Source organism: Bos indicus x Bos taurus, chromosome 1 (genome assembly GCF_003369695.1).
Source record: "Bos indicus x Bos taurus breed Angus x Brahman F1 hybrid chromosome 1, Bos_hybrid_MaternalHap_v2.0, whole genome shotgun sequence".
Lineage (NCBI taxonomy): Eukaryota > Metazoa > Chordata > Mammalia > Artiodactyla > Bovidae > Bos > Bos indicus x Bos taurus.
In genome coordinates, this window is record NC_040076.1 from 130,435,715 (window position 1) to 130,453,067 (window position 17,353).

Here is a 17,353-nt window from a genome sequence, read left to right on the forward strand (position 1 = left end):
CCCCAACTAGTGTTTGTTTCTAGACTCAGAGAGTGGGTCCTGGTTAAACTGATCCTGCATCTCATTCTGCAATAGAGGAGAGAGTTTTCCTGAGAAAAGAGGTTTTTCTCTAAGTGCACAGACTTCTTCAAAGTAATCTTTTTCAGGGAATGGGTTAGAGAGTAGGTAAGAGGTTCCCCCTCAGTTCCAGCCAGTTCTTGATATGTGAGTGCAGGCTTTTTGGTGCCAGATTCTCAAATTTTTCAAGAAGAAACTAGTAAACCAGATTTTTATGTAAAATGTCCTTCTAACTATATGCCTGTCTATATACATTGATACAGTGAGAACCCAACAGTACACCTTTGACCTCAAATCACTGCTGGGACCATCAATGGTCAGCAGCCCAGCCCTGGGAGACCTGTCCCCCACACACCAGAAGCCCTTTCAAAAATTGGGATCTGGAACCCAGCTGGCTTCCAAAGTGTGATGCCAGCAGTTGACGGCAGAGGGCACTCCAACTGTGGACTGTTGTATCCATTAGACAATAATTTCCATTCCTTCCTTCCCCTAGCCCTGGCAATCACCATACTACTTTCTGTTTCTATGAATTTGACTATTCTAGGTACATTATATAAATGGAATCATATCATCTATGTCCTTTTGTGCCTGACATTTCATTTAGCATAATGTTTTCATGATTCACTCGTGTTAGCATGTATCAGAATTTCATTCCTTTTTAAGGACTTATATATATGTGTGTGTGTGCATATATGAATGTATATATAACATTTTGTTTTCTGTTCGTTAATGGACACTCCGGTTATTTCCACCTTTTAGCTATTGTGAATAATGTTTTTATGAACATGGGTGTACAAATATCTTTTTGAGTCTCTGCTTTTAATTCTTTAGTGTATATACACAGAAGTAGAATTGCTGAATCGTATGGTAACTCCGTGTTTAATTTTTTGAGAAGTCATCATTTTCTTTTCCACAATGGCTATGCCACTTTACACTTTCACAGCAGTGTACAGGGGTTCTAATTTCTCCACATTATTGCCAATACTTTTCTCCATGCAGTTTTGTTTTGAATATCCCCTCATACAGCTTAGTAGCTGGGGTGGGAAGAAGGCTTAAAGGGGGGGGGGGGGGGAACAAACTCAGAAATCCGAGTCTCAGTAAAACAACAAATGGCTATAGGAAGGTGTCAAAGACCGTTACCCAAAAAGAGCTTTTTATGGTCCTGGATTTCCCAACTGGATTCCCGGGGCTGACCAGATGGATGGGGGTTGCGGGGAAAGTGGTGGCCATCTGAACAGACCTGGGATTTACTCAAAGGACTAGCATGGGTTCGGATCAGAAACCAAGTGGCTGCGTGCGTGCCAAGTCGCTTCAGTCGTGTCCGACTCTTTGCGACCCCATGGACTGCAGCCCCCTTCCCAGGCTCCTCTGTCCATGGGATTCTCCAGCCAAGAATACTGGAGTGGACTGCCATTTCCTCCTCCATCAGAAAACAAGAAGGTCCCTTTACTTTGGTACTGGTGGACCCCAGCATTCAGCAGGTCAGGCGAGTGTGTGTGTGTGTGTGTGTGTGTGTGTGTGTGTGTGTGTGTGTGTGTGTGTGTAGACGGGAGAGAGTCCCTGCTTCTCAGCAAGGCCTGGGAGCCACTCACTAGGATCCTGGATTGGGTGTAGGGGGGGTGTGTGTGTGTGTGTGTGTGTGTGTGTGTGTGTGTGTGTGTGTGTAGACGGGAGAGAGTCCCTGCTTCTCAGCAAGGCCTGGGAGCCACTCACTAGGATCCTGGATTTTCCTGAAGGATTAAACGTGGCATTCCCTCCTTCCCGCTTCCGTAACGGACCTAAAAATAGCTTGTCCCGGAGGGACTGGGGAGAGGCTCCGCCCCTCCTTGGGGTCGGGTGGGGTGGCTCTCGCGGGAGCAGGAGGCAGCGGAGACCCCAGCCTCCAGCTGCGGGCGCCCAGAGGTTTTTCTGTGCCCCCGGTCCCACAGGTTGGCAGCAGGTGGCCGGGCGGCTCTGCCCCGTGCCGTTCAGAGCCCGAGCTGCCGCGCGGGGTGGGGGTGGGGGGGCCGGGGAGCGGAGGAAGCATCCCAGGCCGGCGCGGCGGCGAGGATTCCGGGAACAGCCTCCGTCCAGGGCGGTGGAGCGAGTCGGGAGGCAGGGCCGGGGCGGAGGGGCGGAGCCGCTCTTTCGCGACCTCTGCCCACTGCCTGGGTTCCGGGGACCCCCAGGTGAGCCGGACCGCGTGGGAAAACTATGCCAGGAATTTGGCCCGAGCGGGAGCGGCGTGCAGTCCAAGACGCTAGCCTCGGTCGCAGTAGGCTCAACAGCAGCGCCTCCGACGCCCAGCGGGGTCCGGCGGGGAGCTCTGCCTCCGGACCCACCGCCCCTTGCGCCCGGCGGCTTCCCCATCCCCGGTGCCTGGCCCACTCCGGACCGAGGTACTCGAGGGCGGGGTAGAAGGAATGACTGAACCCGCAGGACTGGGCTTCCCTGGGAGGACGGCCTCGGATTTTCACTTTTGGGAAAAAGTAAAATGATTGGCGTGGGGGTGGGGTTGCTGCTTTGCGTTCTGTAGGTAAAGGGGGATCTTCTAGTAATGAGGTGATGTAAAAACAGACGGATTAGCATCTCTGGTTCCTCCGCCTTGCTTCCCGAGGCTGGAGTGTAGGAGGAGGCAGCAACCATGTTTTTCGTTTGGGGTGGCTGCAGATAAAAGCCCAGGGGAACTCGCTTAGTACCTGACAAGTGTCCAGGAGGCCCGTCAGAGGAGGGGGTCCGGGACCTGGGAAGGAGTTATCCAGGTCTGTTCCTTAAGGCCCTGCCCCTGCAGGGTCTCTTGTAACGTTTCTAACCAGACTTTGAAGAGAGGCCTGATGAGTGGGCGGTGCTCTGACCGGCCTCCCACAGAGGCAGACTGGGTGGGTGGTCTTTCTTTCCTTTGCCTCAGTTTCTCACACCTCCTCCTGGGGCTGAGAACTGGCCTGTGAGGACAACCCCACCTAGAGAAGGCCGGTTCTGCAGTCAAGTGACTGATAAGAGGTATTCCGTCGTCTCTGTCAGCACCAATGCTCTGGAGACGTTTCCCTCACGTGGAAATCTTTTTGGATACCATCCAACTTGATAAGATGGTCACATGAAGCTATTTGCTTTAGGTGGAAACAGAAACCTGAATTCACTTGTGCAGCATAACTGGGTTCTGCCAGGGAACTGAAGTTTGGTCCAACTTCTTGGTTGCTCAGCTGAAACTGACAGAAAGAGGGAAGGAAGTAATTTGATGGGCCCTCCTTGTGGGCCCCTTGCAGGGAGGGCCAGTCCTGATCAGCAGGCTAACCGCTTGCATGCCATCTGTCACTGGACCTCCTACCTCTAGGGAGGATTTGAAGGGGATCTGGTGTCCCAGGATCTGAAGTTGGAAAAACTCTACTGAGAAGCAATGGCTTCTCCATGGAGAAGAAAAACACCAGTATGTTCTAGGAAAGAAGAAAAAGGTTGCTCAGTCATGTCCGACTCTTTTCGACCGCATGGACTGTAGCCCGCCAGGTTCCTCTGTTCATGGAATTCTCCAGGCAAGAATACTGGAATGGATTGCCACGCGCCTCTCCAGAGGATCTTCCTGACTGAGGGATCGAACCTGGGTCTCCTACATTGCAGGCAGATTCTTTACCATCTGAGCCGCCAGGGAAGCCCAGTATGTTCTAAACTGTTGTTCTTTTAGATGTGAAAAGTTGTGTTGGTTTTTGACGGTTTTGCACCTGGAGAGATAGATCTTATCAGTATGTAGTCATGTCTAAAATACTTCGAAGAGATGTCAATCAAATCCTTATCTCCCATTTTTATTTTATATTTTACTTTATTTATTTATTTCTATTTTTTGACAGAGCTGCACAGCATTCGGGCTCTTAGTTCCCTGACGAGGGATCGAACACATGTTTACTGCAGTGGAAGTGCAGTCTCTTAACCACTGGATCTCCATGGAAGTCCCATCCCATTTTTATTTTAAAGACAATTCTTTTGTGGCAAACTTAAAATAAGCTTTAACCAAAACAAGGAATCGTCTCTTAAAAATTGGAGATGTTCTATAAAGGGAGAGCTGTGTGCCTGGTCGAGTGGATCTCTCTCTTGCTACATAATGGGCAAGAAAGACTGAAAAGGGGAGGGAAGTCTCCTTGTTTTAGAAAAAAGCAGAAACAAAGAGCAAGGCAGAACAAGGTCTGTAATGGTAGTGCTCCAAAAGTGCTCCTGGGTCACTCCTGTCTCCATTGGGGTCTCTAGTGCTCCCTTGCCTACCATGTGTGCACAGCCTGTTTGCAAACTCTGCCAGGGTTTCCTTGGCAGCCAGAACAATTAGTGCTAATGACACACCTGAGTTCCCCGGGGCCTGCACTGCCAAGTTAGCTGGTAGTCAGGGCAGGCTTGTAAATGATTGCCTGGCAGTTGCCTTGGAAGCTTGGCTCCTCCAAATGCTCCTCTTGGCTTGACAGCATTCTTTAAAAAAAAAAAAAATTGTCGAGAGGTTGTTTCTTATTTATTTTTATTTTTGTCTGCACTAGGTCTACATTGCTGCTCGCAGCCTTTTTCTAGTTGCAGAGCCCCGGCTCTAGGGCACATTGCGGTGTGTGGGCTTAGTTGCCGTGAGGCAACTAAGTTGCTGGTCCAGGGATCAAACCCAAGTCTTCTTCGTTGGCAGGTAGATTCTTAATCACTGGACTTCCCTGGTAGCTCAGCTGGTAAAGAATCTGCCTACAATGCAGGAGACCCTGGTTTGATTCCTGGGTCGGGAAGATCCCCTGGAGAAGGAATAGGCTACCCACTCCAGTTTTCTTGGGCTTCCCTGGTGGCTCAGACAGTAAAGAATCCACCTGCAATGCCGGAGATCTGGGTAAGATCCCTGGGTTGGGAAGATCCGCTGGAGAAGGCTACCCACTCCAGTATTCCTGCTTGGAGAATTTCATGGACAGAGGAGCCTGGAGGGCCACAGTCCATGGGGTCACAGAGTCGGACATGACTGAGTGACTTTGACTTTCGCCTCTTAATCACTGGACCACCAGGGAAGTGCTGGCAGCATCCTTGAAGAAGCAGGACAGACAGCAAGGTTGCAGTGGTGGTGGTGTACACTAGTTGTTAATTTATGTTAAAAAAAAAAAAATCAGAATTTTATTTTGAAAAAATAAACTGGTCGTTTTTGTGGAAACCATCTTTGACAGTTGATAGGCGGCAGGTTTCAGAAGAATTTTAAAGTTTCCAGGAGTTGTTTCACTGAGAGGTGGCTCCCTTTTGAGGTAGTGAGCATCCCATCATTGGGAGTGTGCAAAGATAGGTGGTAGATGGCTTGCTGTTTCAGCTGTGAGGTTACTCCAAGTAGAAACTGTCTCTTCAATGATGAATGATTTGGAATGCTAGCACAAATATCATTCTTTTGGATCCCACTAGTTAATGATAGTGGTCTAGTATTGGGAAGTTCCTGGGACCCCATTGAAACATCTAGAGATGGTTAATAGTTCCTGATTTCCTAATGATGGGGAGTCATTTTTGCTTTGCATTTCTGTTCCCAGGTGTGGGAAAGCAGTCTGCTGATAATTTAGTTTGAAGAAAACACAGCGTTCCTGCCTCTGGGGCGCGTGGTCTCCAGGTAACCAGAAGCACTCTCACTTGGCTTTGTCTTCTGCCCATCTGCACCAGGATGCAAGCTGAGGAGCTGAGTTGTGTTTGGCTAAATTCTACAAGAAGACAGGGAAACGTTAGGGTCTCCAGCACTGATCTGTTATGATGTACTGTAAACTCTTTCAGTCCTTGCAGTTTGATCAAGAAATCTCAGGTATTATAATTTACAAAATGGGAAAGGATTTTTTGTATTATCATCATCACCAATGGGAGGTAGTTTGGCAAAATTCAGAAGCTTTGGACTCAGAACTTGATTTCGATCTTGGTTTCCTAACTTGGTAACTGAAGGACTGGGGGCAGATCCCTTAGTCTCTCTGAGCCTCAGTTTCTACATCTATCAGATGAGGCAAATCATAGCCACATACAAGGCTGTATGATGGTTAGAAATAGAACTATAAAATGCTGGCACAGTGCCTGGCACATGGGTAGTTAATAAGTAATAGCTGCTGTCATCTTAATCAGCTTCAGATTTCCACAGTTCTGCTCACCTTTTAAAATACATAAATAAATTTTTCTGTGCTAGGTCTTCATTGCTGTGCGTGGGCTCTCTCTAGTTGCAGCAAGCAGGGGGTCTCCTTTAGTGCGGCACTCGGGCTTCTCATTGTGGTGGCTTCTCTTGTTGCGGAGAGTACATGGCCTTCAGTAGTTGCACCTCTTGAGGTCTAGAGCTCCGGCTCAGTAGATGTGGCTCATGGGCTTAGTTGCCCTGTGGCATGGGGAATCTTCCTGGACCAGGCATCAAACCCGTGTCCCCTGCATTGGCAGGCAGATTCTTAACCACTTGGCCACCAGGGAATTCTGCTCATATTTTTATGTCAGAGCCCTGGGACTTCTGAGAATTGGACTCTTAGGGTTTCAGTGACAAACAAGGATGATACTTTTGTGGTTCAGTAAAAACTCACGAGGGGTTTCCTAGGTGGTGCAGTGGTAAAGAATCCGTCTGCCAATGCAGGATAGGTGGGTTCAATCCCTGGGTTGGGAAGATCCCTTGGAGTAAGAAATGGCAACCCATTCCAGTATTCTTGCCTGGAAAATTCCATGGACATGCTGGACTATAGTCCATGTGGTTGCCAAGAGTCGGATATGACTGAGCATGCCACACAATGCAAAAACTCATGAACACAGACCCCCTAATTCAGTATTTTCTATAACTGAGATTGGGGCTGCCACCTTGGCTATTTACAGAGTGTGCTCAGAGTGTAAACATGAGGGTTTAAGGGCTGCTTAGAAGGCCAACTAGAACACAGCTGTTACCTCTTGACAGTCAATGTGTACCCTGGGGCATCTCCCTGATGAGCCTGCACCCACCCATAAGGGTTCCTGCATGCTAAGCTTTCATTAGCAGCCTGGGGGATTAAGCTGAGGACACAGATGGTCAACAAATCGAGCATTTTACTGTCCAAATGGCATTTCTCTCCAAGGAGTCCAAATTAACTCACCCTAACTCAATTCTTGGGCTTCCCTGGTGGCTCAGTCAGTAAAGATTCCGTTTGCAATGCTGGAGACCTGGGTTCAATCCCTGGATTGGGAAAATCCCCTGGAGGAGGGCATGGCAATCCACTCCAGTATTCTTGCCTGGAGAAAACCCACGGACAGAAGAGGTTGGTGGGCTACAGTGCATGTGGTTGCAAAGAGCAACTAAGTACAATTCCATTCTTACTCTTTGTCCTAATTCTTTTTTTCTTTTTTTGATAGGAAAGTAGGATTTATTGATGGGCATGAGTAAGGAGGGGACAGTGCCAAGGCTCTCATGAGTGTGGGGTCTGCTGTTTGTCCAGAGGGTTATGATTAGGGATATATTTGACCTCTGGGATGAGCCATGTTTTCATATTCATCTGCATCAAACTTGAACTCAGCCTTGCAGGGGGCCTCAAGGCTCCTCATTCATGCGCTCCTTGTTCAATCACATATATATATATATATATATATATATATATATATATATATATACACAAAAGTTTTTCTACTACACTTGATAAAGGCTTGAGAAAGAACATCAGAAAAAAAAAGAAGAGATGGAGAAATTGGAGAGCATAAACTTAATGAAATTGGCACAGTGAATATGAAATAGAAAAAGTGAAATAAACTAGATAAAAGTAAAAGATCATCATATAGTACAGTTGTTTTTAAACATGATTGCTCATTAGAAACATATCTGGAGCTCTGGAGAAAATAAGCAATACCTGAGCATTAGCATTTTTCAAAAAATTTCAAGATTTTTTTGATATGCATCTGGATTTTAATAAATGATTACAAGCTTTTCTATTAGATCCTAGTTTTGGTGAGATAGAGTTCTATAATTTTGCTGTTGATCAATAATGATACAATGGTATTGCTGCTGCTGCTGCTGCTAAGTCGCTTCAGTTGTGTCCGACTCTGTGCGACCCCATAGACGGCAGCCCACCAGGCTTCCCATCCCTGGGGTTCTCCAGGCAAGAACACTGGAGTGGGTTGCCATTTCCTTCTCCAATGCATGAAAGTGAAAAGTGAAAGGGAAGTTGCTCAGTTGTGTCCGACTCTAGAGACCCCATGGACTGCAGCCTACCAGGCTCCTCCGTCCATGGGATTTTCTAGGCAAAAGTACTGGAGTGGGGACAATGGTATTTAGTGAGTAATAATTACATAATTACAAGCATAAGAGATGTTTGTCAGTTTTCACAATCAATAGCCAGACAAAAATTAAAAGACAATTATAATTGCAAGCCATAATGGGAACATGATTAACTTAACACTATAAAATAATTACATACAGTTATTTGCGGGGGTGGGGGTGGGGGTGGGTCAAGCAGAGTGATGTGGTAATTGGAAGTGCATACTTGCACATGTTTTTATCTACCTGGTAATTCTGTGTCTTTTGGCTGGTGCATTTAATCCATTTACATTTTGTGTGTGTGTGTAGCAGAGTTTTATTAAAGTAAGAAAAGGGACAGAGAGAGTTTCTGACATAGACATCAGAAAGGGATCGGAGAATGCCCCCTCACTAGTGTTAGCAAGAGAGTTATATACTTTTTAATTAATTATTACAATAAATCAAAAGAATGTCTCAAGGTTGTAAAGATCTTACTAGACCCACTCCCATAGTTTACATTTTAAGATAACAGGATTAGCAGGAAGGTTTTCAGGAAGGAGAAACTGTCCTCAAGCAGGATACATTGTTGTTATATAATCCTTGCTGCTAAGTCGCTTCAGTCGTGTTGGACTCTGCCTATCTGCCATCTGCTGATGGGTGGGATTGTTTCCCTTCTTGGTAGTTGTTTGGCCTGAGATGACCCAGCCCTAGGGTCTAAGGGCTCTATGGTAAGGTTAATGGTGACCTCCAAGAGGAAATTAGGGAAAACCACTAGACCATTCAAGTATGATCTAAATTGAATCCCTTATGATTATACAGTGGAAGTGGCAAATAGATTTAAGGGATTAGATCTGATAGAGTGCTTGAAGAACTATGGACAGAGGTTTGTGACATTGTACAGGAGGCAGTGATCAAGGCCATCCCCAAGAAAAAGAAATACACAAAGGCAAAATGGTTGTCCCAGGAGGCCTTACAGATAGCTGGAGAAAAAAAGAGAAATGAAAGGTAAAGGAGAAAAGGAAAGATAAACCCATTTGAATGCAGAGTTCCAAAGAACAGCAGGAGAGATAAGAAAGCCTTCCTCAGTGATGAATGCAAAGAAATAAAGGAAAACAGTAGAATGGGAAAGATTAGAGATCTCTTCAAGAAATTGGAGCAACCCCACGCCCAGGCCAGGGGCGGTGGCTGCACAGGCGCAGGAGGTCCTAGAGGAACTATTCCATGTTGAAGATCAGGAAGGGCGGCGGTGAGGAGATACCCCTCATCCAAGGTAAGGAGCAGCGGCTGTGCTTTGCTGGAGCAGCCGTGAAGAGATACCCCACGCCCAAGGTAAGAGAAACCCAAGTAAGATGGTAGGTGTCGCAGGAGGGCATCAGAGGGCAGAGGCACTGAAACCATACTCACAGAAAACTAGTCAATCTAATCACACTAGGACCACAGCCTTGTCTAACTCAATGAAACTAAGCCATGCCGTGTGGGGCCACCCAAGACGGGAGGGTCATGGTGGAGAGGTCTGACAGAATGCGGTCCACTGGAGAAGGGAATGGCAAACCACTCCAGTATTCTTACCTTGAGAACCCCATGAATAATATGAAAAGGCAAAATGATAGGATACTGAAAGAGGAACTCCCCAGGTCAGTAGGTGCCCAATATGCTACTGGAGATCAGTGGAGAAATAACTCCAGAAAGAATGAAGGGATGGAGCCAAAGCAAAAAAATACCCAGCTGTGGATGTGACTGGTGATAGAAGCAAGGTTCGATGCTGTAAAGAGCAATATTGCATAGGAACCTGGAATGTCAGGCCCATGAATTAAGGCAAATTGGAAGAGGTCAAACAAGAGATGGCAAGAGTGAATGTCAACATTCTAGGAATCAGCGAACTAAAATGGACTGGAACGGGTGAATTTAACTCAGATGACCATTATATCTACTACTGTGGGCAGGAATCCCTCAGAAGAAATGGAGTAGCCATCATGGTCAACAAAAGAGTCCGAAATGCAGTACTTGGATGCAATCTCAAAAACGACAGAATGATCACTGTTCGTTTCCAAGGCAAACCATTCAATATCACAAGCATCCAAGTCTATGCCCCAACCAGTAACGCTGAAGAAGCTGAAGTTGAACGGTTCTATGAAGACCTACAAGACCTTTAAGAACTAACATCCAAAAAAGATGTCCTTTTCATTATAGGGGACTGGAATGCAAAAATAGGAAGTCAAGAAACACCTGGAGTAACAGGCAAATTTGGCCTTGGAATACGGAATGAAGCAGGGCAAAGACTAACAGAGTTTTGCCAAGAAAATGCACTGGTTATAGCAAACACCTTGTTCCAACAACACAAGAGAAGACTCTACACATGGACATCACCAGATGGTCAACACCAAAATCAGATTGATTATATTCTTTGCAGCCAAAGATAGAGAAGCTCTGACATTATTATCAAATTCAGACTCAAATGGAAGAAAGTAGAGAAAACCACTAGACCATTCAGGTATGACCTAAATCAAATCCCTTATGATTATACAGTGGAAGTGAGAAATAGATTTAAGGGCCTAGATCTGATAGATAGAGTGTCTGATGAACTATGGAATGAGGTTCATGACATTGTACAGGAGACAGGGATCAAGACCATCCCCATGGAAAAGAAATGCAAAAGAGCAAAATGGCTATCTGGGGAGGCCTTACAAATAGCTGTGAAAAGAAGAGAAGTGAAAAGCAAAGGAGAAAAGGAAAGATATAAGCATCTAAATGCAGAATTCCAAAGAATAGCAAGAAGAGATAAGAAAGCCTTCCTCAGCGATCAATGCAAAGAAATAGAGGAAAACAGCAGAATGGGAAAGACTAGAGATCTCTTCAAGAAAATGAGAGATACCAAGGGAACATTTCATGCAAAGATGGGCTGGATAAAAGACAGAAATGGTATGGACCTAACAGAAGCAGAAAATATTAAGAAGAGGTGGCAAGAATACACAGAACTATACAAAAAATATCTTCACAACCCAGATAATCACGATAGTGTGATCACTGACCTAGAGCCAGACATCCTGGAATGTGAAGTCAAGTGGGCCTTAGAAAACATCACTATGAACAAAGCTAGTGGAGGTGATGGAATTCCAGTTGAGCTATTTCAAATCTTGAAAGATGATGCTGTCAAAGTGCTGCACTCAATATGCCAGCAAATTTGGAAAACTCAGCAGTGGCCACAGGACTGGGAAAGGTCAGTTTTCATTCCAACCCCAAAGAAAGGCAATGCCAAAGAACGCTCAAACTCCTGCACAGTTGCACTCATCTCACATGCTAGTAAAGTAATGCTCAAAATTCTCCAAGCCAGGCTTCAGCAATACATGAACTGTGAACTTCCAGATGTTCAAGATGGTTTTAGAAAAGACAGAGGAACCAAAGATCAAGCTGCCAACCTCTGCTGGATCATGGAAAAAGCAAGAGAGTTCCAGAAAAACATCTATTTCTGCTTTATTGACTATGCCAAAGCCTTTGACTGTGTGGATCACAATAAACTGTGGGAAATTCTGAAAGAGATGGGAATACCAGACCACCTGACCTGCCTCTTGAGAAATCTGTATGCAGGTCAGGAAGCAACAGTTAGAACTGGACATGGAACAACAGACTGTTTCCAAATAGGAAAAGAAATACGTCAAGGCTGTATATTGTCACCCTGCTTATTTAACTTCTATGCAGAGTACATCATGAGAAACGCTGGACTGGAAGAAACACAAGTTGGAATCAAGATTGCCGGGAGAAATATCAATAACCTCAGATATGCAGATGACACCACCCTTATGGCAGAAAGTGAAGAGGAACTAAAAAGCCTCTTGATGAAAGTGAAAGAGGAGAGTGAAAAAGTTGGCTTAAAGCTCAACATTCAGAAAACGAAGATCATGGCATCTGGTCCCATCACTTCATGGGAAATAGATGGGGAAACAGTGTAAACAGTGTCAGACTTTATTTTTGGGGGCTCCAAAATCACTGCAGATGGTGACTGCAGCCATGAAATTAAAAGACGCTTACTCCTTGGAAGGAAAGTTATGACCAACCTAGATAGCATATTCAAAAGCAGAGACATTACTCTGCCAACAAAGGTCCGTCTAGTCAAGCCTATGGTTTTTCCTGTGGTCATGTATGGATGTGAGAGTTGGACTGTGAAGAAGGCTGAGGGCCGAAGAATTGATGCTTTTGAATTGTGGTGCTGGAGAAGACTCTTGAGAGTCCCTTGGACTGCAAGGAGATCCAACCAGTCCATTCTGAAGGAGATCAGCCCTGGGATTTCTTTGGAAGGACTGATGCTGAAGCTGAAACTCCAGTACTTGGGCCACCTCATGCGAAGAGTCAACTCATTGGAAAAGACTCTGATGGTGGGAGGGATTGGGGGCAGAAAGTGAAGGGGACGACAGAGGATGAGATGGCTGGATGGCATCACTGACTCGATGGACATGAGTCTGAGTGAACTCCGGGAGTTGGTGATGGACAGGGAGGCCTGGCATGCTGCAATTCATGGGGTCGCAAAGAGTCAGACATGACTGAGCAACTGAACTGAACTGAACTGAAGGGAATATTTCATGCAACGATGGGCACAATAAAGGACAGAAATGGTATGGACCTAACAGAAGCAGAAGATATTAAGAAGATGTGGCAAGAATACACTGTGGCAAGAAGAACTATACAAAAAAGATCTTCATGACTCAGATAACCACAATGGTGTGATCACTCACCTTGAGCCAGACATCCTGGAATGCAAAGTCAGGTGGGCCTTAGGAGGCATCACTAGTGGAGGTGATGGAATTCCAGTTGAGCTATTTCAAATCCTAAAAGATGATGCTGTGAAAGTGCTGCACTCAATATGCCAGCAAATTTGGAAGACTCAGCAGTGGCCACAGGACTGGAAAAGGTCAATTTTCATTTCAATCACAAAGAAAGGCAATGCCAAAGAATGTTCAGACTACCACACAATTGCACTCATCTCACAAGGTAGCAAAGTAATGCTCAAAATTCTTCAACAGTACATGAACCGTAAACTTCCTGGAGTTCAAGCTGGATTTAGAAAAGGCAGAGGAACCAGAGATCAAATTGCCAACATCCATTGGATCATTGAAAAAGCAATAGAGTTCCAGAAAAACATCTGCTTTTTTATTGACTATGCCAAAGCCTTTGACTGTCTGGATAACAACAAAGTGTGGAAAATTCTTAGAGAGATGGGAATACTAGACCACCTGATGTGCCTCCTGAGAATTCTGTATTCAGGGCGAGAAGCAGCAGTAGAACTGAACATAAAACACTGGTTCCAAATAGGGAAAGGAGTACGTCAAGGCTGTATATTGTTACCCTGCTTATTTAACTTATATGCAGAGTACATCATGCAAAATGGTGGGCTGGGTGTAGCACAAGCTGGAATCAAGAATGCTTGGAGAAATATCAATAACCTCAGATATGCAGATGACACCACTCTTATGGCAGAAAGTGAAGAAGAACTAAAGAACCTCTTGATGAAAGTGAAAGAGGAGGGTGAAAAAGCTGGCTTAAAACTCAACATTCAGAAAACTAAGATCATGGCATCTGGTCCCATCACTTCATGGCAAATAGATGGGGAAACAATGGAAACAGTTTGAGAGACTTTATTTTTGGGGGCTCCAAAATCGCTGCAGATGGTAACTGCGGCCATGAAATTAAAAGACACTTGCTCCTTGGAAGAAAAGCTATGACCAACCTCGACAGCATATTAAAAAACAGAGACATTACTTTGCCAACAAAGGTCTGTCTAGTCAAAGCTATGGTTTTTCCAGTAGTCATATATGGATGTGAGAGTTGCACTATAAAGAAAGCTGAACGCTGAAGAATTGATGCTTTTGAACTGTGGTGTTAGACTCCCAGGAGATCCAACCAGTCAATTGTAAAGGAAATGAGTCCTGAATATTCACTGGAAGGACTGATGCTGAAGCTGAAACTCCAATACTTTGGCCACCTGATGCAAAGAACTGACTCATTTGAAAAGACCCTGATGGTGGGAAAGATTGAAGGTGGGAAGAAAAGGGGACAACAGAGGATGAGATGGTTGCATGGCATCACCGTCTTGATGGACATGAGTTTGAGTAAGCTCCGGGAGCTGGTGATGGACAGGGAAGCCTGGTGAAATCACAGAGTCGGACATGACTGAGTGAGTGACCAAGAGGACTTAGGCCAAGGGGGACCTTCCAGTGCCCCATCCCTGTGGTGAGCCCCTGCCGACCCATGCCTGCAGGAGGCCCTCCAATACTAGCAGGTAGTTTTGGTTCTGTCTCCTGTGGGATCACTGCTCCTCTCCTCTGGGTTTTGGTGCATGCAAAATTTTGTTTATGCCTTCCAAGACTAGAGTCTCTGTTTCCCTCAGTCCTCTGGAAGGTCTACAGTCAAATCTCTCTGGCCCTCAAGGCCAGATTCCCTGGGGATTCCCAGTCCTTTGTCAGATCCCTAGGCTGGGAAACCTGATGTGGGGTTCAGAACCTTCACAGTAGTGTGAGAACTTCTTTGGTATCACGGTCCAGGCTGTAGGTCACCCATCCAGCAGCTGTGAGAGTTGTTGTTATCATGATTGTGTCCCTTCTACCATCTCACTGAATTGGGAATCCGAGCTCTTGTTTGTGGAACATGAACTTCACAAACATGCAAACACAGTAGCAAGTGAATAGGATTTATTAAAGAGAAGGAAAGTACAAAGCTCTCAGCATAGGCACTGAGAGGGGGTAAAGAGTCTCCCAAAGGGTGGATATTACAGCAGTTTTATATCCTTACCAGTATTAATTTGTACATTTTTTGTTGGCTCCTGTCCTTAAAATACATCATTTTTAACCAATCAGTTTAAAGGTCACAATGTTTAATTTAACATCTTTATGACTTTTCTTGATCCTTGGATTAAATCACCATCCTTTTTCATGCCCCCTGGCCATTTTAAAATAGACTAGATGTATTGCCAACATCATCGAAAAGGTAAGAGTTTCAGAAAAACATCTACTTCTGCTTTATTGCCTTTGACTGTGTGGATCACAACAAACTGTGGAAAATTCTTAAAGAGATGGGAATACCAGACTACCTGACCTGCCTTTTGAAAAATCTGTATGCGGGTCAGGAAGTAATAGTTAGAATGGGACATGGAACAACAGACTGGTTCCAAATAGGGAAAGAAGTACGTCAAGGCTGTATATTGTCACCCTGCTTATTTAACTAAATGCAGAGTACATCATGAGAAATGGTGGGCTGAGTGAAGCACAAGCTGGAACCCAGATTGCTGGGAGAAATATCAATAACCTCAGATATGCAGATGACACCACTCTTATGGTAGAAAGTGAAGAACTAAAGAGCCTCTTGATGAAAGTGAAAGATGAGAGTGAAAAACTTGGCTTAAAACTCAGCATTCAAACATGAAGATCATGGCATCTGGTCCCATGACTTCATGGCAAATAGATGGGGAAACAGTGGAAACAATGACAGACTTTGTTTTCTTGGGCTCCAAAATCACTGCAGATGGTGACTGCAGTCATGAGATTAAAAGACTCTTGCTCCTTGGAAGAAAAGTTATCACCAACCTAGACAGCACATTAAAAAGCAGAGACATTACTTTGCCAACAAAGGTCTGTCTAGTCAAGGCTATGGGTTTTTCAGTAGTCTTGTATGGATGTGAGAGTTGGACTAGAAAGAAAGTTGAGTGCTGAAGAATTGATGCTTTTGAAATGTGGTGTTGGAGAAGACTCTTGAGAGTCCCTTGGACTCCAAGGAGATCCAACCAGTCAGTCGTAAAGGAAATGAGTCCTGAATATTCATTGGAAGGACTGATGCTGAAGCTGAAACTCCAGTACTTTGGCTACCTGATGCAAAGAACTGTCTCATTTGAAAAGACCCTGATGGTGGGAAAGATTGAAGGGGGGAGGAGAAGGGGACGATGGAGGATGAGACGGTTGCATGGCATCACCGACTCAATGGATGTGAGTTTGAGTAAACTCTGGGAATTGGTGATGGACAGGCTTCCCTGGCGTGCTGCAGTTCATAGGGTCGCAAAGAGTTGGAAACGACTGAGACCAAACTGATCTGAATGGCCTTAAGATTAATGATCTCGGGTTGTTTTTTTCTCAGGCAAATGGATGGGAAGTTAATTACTGCTCTTCCCTGGATCCCACTGCTGATAGTTTTATCAGACCAAGGACACATTCCAGGAATTTGTGACAACAGGTATAGCTTCAGGCTAATGGAGTGAGATGTTTATTGAAAACAAAACCAAGGTCTCAGAGTCCTTCACTGACTGCCTAGCAATTTCTGTGTCATTCCTGTGGCTTCTTCTTTGTCTTTGGACATGGAGTTTCTTTTTTTGGTGGGTTCCAGTGTCCTTCTGTTACCAAAAGGTGTGCGTTAGGGACCTGGCTGCTTGCCATTCAAAAGTCAGTAAATAGGCCAGGTCGGTGGAAAGGAAAGTTTGGTTTATTTCAGATGCTGGCAACTGGGGTGGGTGGCCCTCTCCCCCAAGCAGAGGGTGAGAGCTTTTATGGACAAAGTGTGTGTCTGGGAAAGATGCAGAACCAGTACAGTCATTTCTAATAGTCATCTTCCAAATGGTCATCAGTTGTCTGACTAGCATCATCTTGATTGTTTTAGGTATAGTTAATCTTCAGTTCCTGGGTGCACTTGTTCCCATTTCTTTGCATCAGTTCCCTGAATTGTGGCAGCTCATGTCCTGGGTAGTCTGTGGTCATCAAGTAGTTAACTTCTCCGCCTGGTGTTTTGGTATATCTATAAGACAGCTCACAGGATATGGCTCAGAATATTATCTTTAGCCCTTGAGAAAGAACTAAAGGTCCTTGACTCTGCTTAATGACTACATTATTATTACTTAGTTTCCTTAGACGGTTTTCCTTTGTTTCAGCATTTCTCACTTCTCTGATTAAACTTATTTTTTGACTAAAGTTTTCCGCAGGCAAAAGGCAGGCAGAGGACATGGTGCAGGGTGGGGAAGGACCATATGGTCCTGCTCTGCTCCACTCCTGTGGATAATTGTTCAACAACTAGTTGCAATTTTGGTGCTCTTGGAGGAGGAGACGAGCACACTTCCTTCTACTCTACCATCTTGAACTGGAAGTCTCGAGTTATTCC

The 17,353-nt window shown here is 45.1% G+C and overlaps 1 protein-coding gene across 4 annotated transcripts in view; it reads left to right on the top strand.

Moving 5' to 3' along the window:
• The first annotated feature begins 2,078 nt into the window (after positions 1 to 2,078).
• The window catches only part of DZIP1L (DAZ interacting zinc finger protein 1 like), a 56,434-nt gene continuing 41,159 nt past the window's right edge, over positions 2,079 to 17,353 (top strand). The window contains exons 1-2 of one of the 4 annotated variants that reach the window (XM_027545314.1): positions 2,079 to 2,435; positions 5,550 to 5,626. The gene's annotated coding sequence lies outside the window, so the exon portion shown is untranslated. The remainder of the gene's footprint in view (positions 2,436 to 5,549; positions 5,627 to 17,353) is intronic. The other 3 variants (XM_027545316.1, XM_027545322.1, XM_027545328.1) reach the window with 3 other exon arrangements.